Below are 7,143 nucleotides of genomic sequence, written 5' to 3' on the forward strand. Positions count from 1 at the left end.
GTCGACATGCTGCAATTGGTGTAATTTCAATACATTTAAAGAGACCGATATCGAGGCCGCGCTAACAGAGTTACATTGTGTTAAAATAATAAAAAAGCTTTAAATGCGATTATCTCGTTAACGACTTGATTATTCATCAGTAAAGCCTTGATATATCAATATAGAGGCAAAGGAAATAACAATGTTTTGGGCGTGGCCTTCAGGCATCTCTGCAGTTTTCTATAACAGTTCAATTTTATTCTATTATATGTAATAAGAAAATGTCACAACAAAGTCACAATTCGGACACTTTTTTGCTACGTCTTCAGCATTTTTTAAAATAATTTAGAATAAGCTTTTAATGTGAAACTATAGCAAAAACAATTAATTTTATTAAGATTTTAAATATACTGCAAATAGAAATCCAGTAATAAGGTGGTTTATGGTCGGGTTGTGGTCCCGTGGCTAGTGTCTCGGACTCACGGACCAAAGGTCCGTCGTTCGAATCCCACTCTACCCCAACTTGATTCCATTTTCTAATAGTGAGTTATTTACAACTCGTTGAAAATGGCCCTCAAAATTAAATATTTGGGTAAATCATAAGAACGCAAATATTTCTTTTTATTAAAAAAAAAAAAGGTAATAAATGCAAAAAAAAAAAACTCAAAAGTCCTCTCCTGTGTAAAATTAAAAAATAGCTGTTGTGCCTTTGTTGCACCGAAGGCGCGATATGTATTGCGTTTATTGTGGACACTGCACCATATGCACTGCATTTTGTAGTTACCTACAGTATTATCAAGGACTTGTGCATTATTAATTAAATATGTACCAATTTTACTTAAAAAAACTATTTTTTCAAAATAAGGTTTTGAAATTCACCACATTTTAAAAATATATATAATAAGTCGAAAGCATCTTCTATAATATTAATAGGCTAGAATTGAGTGATTGCGTTTGCCCTATAGCTTCACACGTATTGTGCTGATTCACTCACCGGCAAAATTAGGGTACCCACCCGGATACATATTTATTATATTATTTTTTGTTGTATTTCTTTAGTTTCTACTGAAAATCGAGCGGAGATTATTCGCCCTTGTGTGCTGGTTCTAGTGTTTACCTGCCGATTGATATATGAAATATATTTTTAAAAATTATTAATAAATCCACCCTATGTCCTTTTACTGTGCCGTGCTATGTTGATCGACCGGGAGATTAGCCAAAGGAATTTGAGCCCTATTATCGAAGTAAATCAGACGTATTTTCATCAGTTAAAATTTATCATTCAAAGCTTTGGATGGAAATGAATCAAAATGTAAAGTATCTGATAGGAAGGCAGTGGCGGTCTAAATCGTTTGGTAGAGCGCTGTCTCTCTGTCTTACATTAATTCTACACTGGACTGGTCGTCCGACAGAGATGACGCTCTACAAAGTCGCCAGAAAGGGAACGCCGGCGTATTAACTTGACATTAAAAATCAGTGTGAGTATTTTTTAATCATTGATATCTTTGTTTTAAATTAGGAATAATAAACATATAAAAAAATAGGACAGCTTGCTTTGCTGACTGTTAATTTCATGTCAATGTTTAACTTATTTGAGAGGCTATTGAAACATGTATTCAATAAATTATTATATGCTTAACTTTTAATTAAGTATTTCAACCGGCCAGCTGTTCTAAAAATTTTTGGTCAAAATCCGCAAAATAAGTTTATTTTGCTTGTTTTCATGAAAATGAGACAATTATTTAACTTTTTTCTGTGCAACTGAAGTCCAAAAAGTTAAGTTTATCCTTTACAGGAGCCTAGAACAAAGATTACCTTAAATTTTATCATTTCATTCTCTCTCCATAGGGCACTGCATTGGTACACCTATCGCAGGTAAGATGATCAGTCTTAAGTTTCAGGTGCCAGTCCAGGGACTATGAAATATTCCAGTGTAAAAACACAGTTTTAAATATTTCATGTCAACTATACTGGGAATCAAACCCCAGACCTCTTTTATGGTAGGCAACTGCGCTGACCGTTACACTACGAGGTGGGCAAACATTTAAAATTTGTATTACGAAAAACTAATGTACCGCATCCGAGATCCTAATTAACCAAGGCCCTAAGAGCCGATTAACTGAGGAACGCAAGGCTGATTTAATAAGGCCAAGACAGATTCATTAAGGCCCAGAGAGCTGATTAAATGAGAATTTACTAACATTTAACAATAGGCGATAGCTGACTGTTATTATTTTAAATTACAGATTTTTTGTTTCAATTTTTTGCACCACAACAGGCCTTGAGGTCCAATTACAGTGGTGAATTACAGCACAGTACGCCCAGGCTTGAGAAACACCTCATTTAATTTTTATGTTCTCATCGGGAATCGAACCCAGAACCTTCTGCGTGTGAGTCAAGATTCTTAACCACTTCAACACGGAGGCCGTCGAAATTTTGTGTGGTTTTGGTAGAATTATTCTGACAGATTCTTCTTTATTACATTTAGATTGCTCCAAACAGCAAAAAATAAATTGTGAGGCACAAAGGGGCGATATTTCAAGGTGCCTGAGATCCCAATCAACTGAGGCCCGTAGGGCCAATAAAACTAGGCCATAATTTCATAGCATGTAACAGTCGACGATGGCTGACTGTTGCCTGCTATTTAAAATGTTACTTCATTAAAAAAGTAACATTTAAAGGTTCAGAATGTAACAACATCTTTTTAAACAATCAAACTTCTTACCAAGCCCTCTCCCCTATAAATGCACATACATGAACACAAACACCACACACACAATTATGTAAACTCTCCTATATTATGTATTATTAAATTAACAGCAGATTTTTTAAATTTACTCTTGGTATTGTTAGTATATATCTACTTTTTGTCGTGTAAAAATCGGTTAAAATCCCCAATAAGACAAAATAAATAAATGATATTCAAAGTTATTTTATCAGTAAAATATTTATTTTATTATCACCCTCATAGCATATTTTCACCCTTATAATTACACATTTATATACTGAGTCCTGTAAATGCCAACTCCTTAGCTCCTTACCTCATAACACCCAGTAATGAACACAGCAATACATTATCAGTGACACATTTACATCAGATTAATAATGTACTTAACACCAAAGTTTTACGAAAACTCCAGTTTAAATATTACTGGTGGTACCATTGTAATTATATAAACTACACATTATATTAATGCAATAGACATATTTACAAATGCATTATCGGCACCTAAGACAGATACAGTGCCGTGATTATCAATCTTAAGAATGGTATGCATTGTACATAATAAAATATTACAAATTAAATAAAATATTTCACAATGTCTAGATTTTAAATTATAGTGGTTAGAATAGTATGCAGATTTATATTCCGTCACTCAGCAGAATTTGTTGCGAATTGATCAATCTCTGGTTAGCTTTAAAATCAAATTATGCTGAGGTGGAACATAATATTTGTAGCAATAGTACGATCATTGGCAAATTTGAAACCAATACCATTTTCTCATCAGAGTTTTAACAAGTACATTTGTATTCGATAATAAATATTAAAAACAGTGTTATTTCAAATAATTTCTAGACAGTGTGGAATTAATTACGATACAAAGTATTAATATACATAAATGGCCACAAGAAAGTACACATTTACATCAAAATAATTATTCTCAGACAATGTGAATATTATACTCTAAATCAATAGTATAAGCCCGAGTAATAAGAATCAGTATGACCATAATTTTGTGATCATAGAAACACATCTTTGTAGATCCCTTACCAGAGACAATTTATTAACCATCAAAGATTGTTTACATAAAATACAATAATTGCTAACAAATATTATTTAGGGTACCAACATTTTCAAGAATTAATGAGTGAATATAAGAAAAAAGAAAACAGTCTAACTTATTTCCGGACTTATACAACATATAAATCTCTTGACATTAAAATTAATAATCGAAGACCGGAGAAAAGGAAGGATGGAACCAACTTTTAGAGCAAATTACAATTTATAGATTTTACATTGAAATGGATATTTTCTCTCTTACGTTGGAAAATATAATTTAAAAAACCATATTCAAAAATAGCTTTTTAGATGCGTAATTTGTTTAAACTAAATTAATTAATTTTAAAAATGTATTTCCACATTCATTGATAAGTTTAACAAATGCTTTTGTAAATGATAAATTAACTGCATTTGGAATTAAAATAAAGCTAGAAGATTTTTATTAAAAGGATAAACCCGCTATTTCGTATGTCAATTTTTCAAATTAGGTCATTTAAAAATGGCTTAGATTCCCAAGTTACATGTTTCCAATCATCGTGAAAATTTCACAAAAGTTCAATCAGAAATCGCAGTTTTAGAAATAACACTAGCCAAATTTACTAATAGAGAAAATTTATTTGAAATCTATCTACATAATATATTATTTATCACAAAATATTTTCACTTCACGTCTTACTTTTTTGTGCTTTAAGAATTGGTTACATGTATATTTTAATGAATTCTATAAATCAACGGTTACTGATGCTTCTTACTTTATTTAAAGTATGACAAGTTTTAATTCATATATTGAACTATTTTCATCGTTTGAAGATGACATTAAAATAGGAACATTCGTAAAAGAAAATCGCAAATACAAAACTACTTAAGTAATATATTCGGAAGTGAATTTTGCACAGTAGATGTGCGGATATCACATATCACGTTGACTCTTCCTTTACAAGCAATTTTTTTTTTTAAAACCTAACTAAAAGTTACAGATTTATTATTACATGAATCTGTTCATTTTTATTCCAGGCAAAACATAGAATAATTGTTTTAAACTAGGGATAATAATAAAACCATGAAAAGAAAAACATGGAATGGTTGTTTTGTTTTTTTTTTTATTATTTTTATAAAAGAATAACCCACTAAGTTTCTATGCCAGCAAGTGGGAAAGAGAGGATATGGTAGGAATCTATGAAAAATACAGCATAACACCCGAATTGATTGAGAAAAAACCCTTTCTTGGAATTTTTTTATGGAACTGGAGGGAATCGAACCCGCGACGCAAGTTTCACAGTTGGCCGTCTAACAAACTGCGCCTGTTAAAATTAATGTAAAGGCATATACATTTTAAAGGTTAGCATGAAGTTGTACCGTTAGTGATACTGCATAACTATTAATTTTATTTTTTGTCAGTTACTGTTATATATTACTTATGACATGTATTTAAAGTAAAAATAGCAATAATTTAAAAACCAACAGATCTTAATCCCTGTAACAAATTAGTGGGGTAAAACATTTTCGTAAAAAAAACAGATTATGCGCTATTGCAGTATCACCGAAGATATATATATTTTTTCATTCACAACATTTTTTACAAATATTATACACTCAGTACTTAAGCAATATTTGTTTATGTAAGACATCTGTAATTAAAATATGTATTGTTATCATGCATACATAGAATAGTAGACTTCATATTGCAGTGCCCTATGCACCATCAGGTCCAAATAGGGTAAGAAAAATATTAAAAAATGTCTACAGATACTCTTGTGTAATTAAAATTTATTTTATTTTACGTCGTGAAAATATCTACTTATATTTTATTTTTATGGTTTGCATAGTTCTATTATTAAAAATTGTCAATTCAGTATAATTACAAAAATGGATTTCACAAATATGAAGAAGTGTTAAAACTAAATTTGTTGCAACAGAGAGGGAAATTTTTTTTGAGAAGGGAATATGGAAGTCTAGGCATTTACAGGGTTTATGACCTGTCACTGGCTGGTTTAAGTGGCTACTTTACACAATGTAAAATTCACCATTCTGCCTGTGTTTAAACATCCACATTTCCTCAACTCCTCCATCTGTTGACTTTTGTGAAGTGTAAGAGCTGAATGAAACCTTTATCGTGTGGGTGAGATTCATCCGGCTGAACCAATTCACCTACTAGACACCGCCTGAAAACAATTTAGACCTAAATAACTTCCTAGGTAGGAAACCCAGCCAGTCTGCAAACATTTGGACACACGCAAAACATTGTTGGTGTGTTAAAACCTTTATATTATATTACCACCAAAATGCAAATTCTATTTATTTATGCACCACGGGCGCATTAAAAATAAATATGAATTATGTAATGCAATTGAATTTAATTAGGTATATAGCATTAGCTAGAGCAGGTTAAGAAATTGTTATTTATTTAGTACCTACTTAAAGAACCGGAGAATGCAGTTAGTTACAAAATGAATATTTTGTTAACTGGCAAGAGCAATCCATTTTTACACCTAAAGAGTGGATATTATTAGTCTAATTTAAATTCTGAAAACTTAAAATGACAAGGATAAAAGAATTATATTTTAAAATCTTCAAATCGTCGCTTAGCTAACACCGTCTGAGCCATTTTTGTTCTTTTACAGGGTGATGAAAAAACTGCCTATTTTATTGAGTTGATAAACATTCAGTTTTCGTAATTTAGTTGAGCTTTTAATAAAATACGCAGTTTATTCGTCGTCCTGTAAAAATAACAAAAAATGACTTACACGGTTTTGTTAATTCAAGGACGAAATTCTATTTGAAATCTTTAAACTCATGAAGCAGATTAATTAAAAGATATGACAGATTTCATAACAAGGGTTTTAAAACAACTAAAATTATTAAAGCCGAGATAAAGAAATCAATATTCTTATTAATTGGTGTGGCAAAATTAAAATACTTTAGTTCTAATAAGGAGTTAGAAATATAGATATTTAGACGACAATAAATATAGGATATAAACGAATATACAGAGAAAAATCCAAAACGTATACCTTTAGCACATATTTTGATTGGCATAGAATCAACTACATTTGGGAGGTTTACTGTCTAAGTGATGAAATATTCCAGTGAAAATATAACAATGAGAACATTCTGGTAACATGCCACTTATGAACACCTTAACCTATTTTACAAGTATAACATAATATATATTATGTTTGGGATGTGCATCACACAACACTCAGTCAAAATTTCCATCTGTTAAATCCAGTCAAAGCTCGCTACTTATGTACAAGTATGTACTTTTGATCTTTATTGTAAACCCATAAGAGATGGATCTATCATAAACTAATATTTGAGGCGGTCAGTAAAGAAGTGACGTATCCCACAAATAGGTATACATAAATTGACTTGAACATTGGAAA

Source organism: Micrasema longulum, unplaced genomic scaffold, assembly GCF_059751315.1.
Source record: "Micrasema longulum isolate JH-2025_06_02 unplaced genomic scaffold, ASM5975131v1 h1tg000389l, whole genome shotgun sequence".
Taxonomy (NCBI): domain Eukaryota; kingdom Metazoa; phylum Arthropoda; class Insecta; order Trichoptera; family Brachycentridae; genus Micrasema; species Micrasema longulum.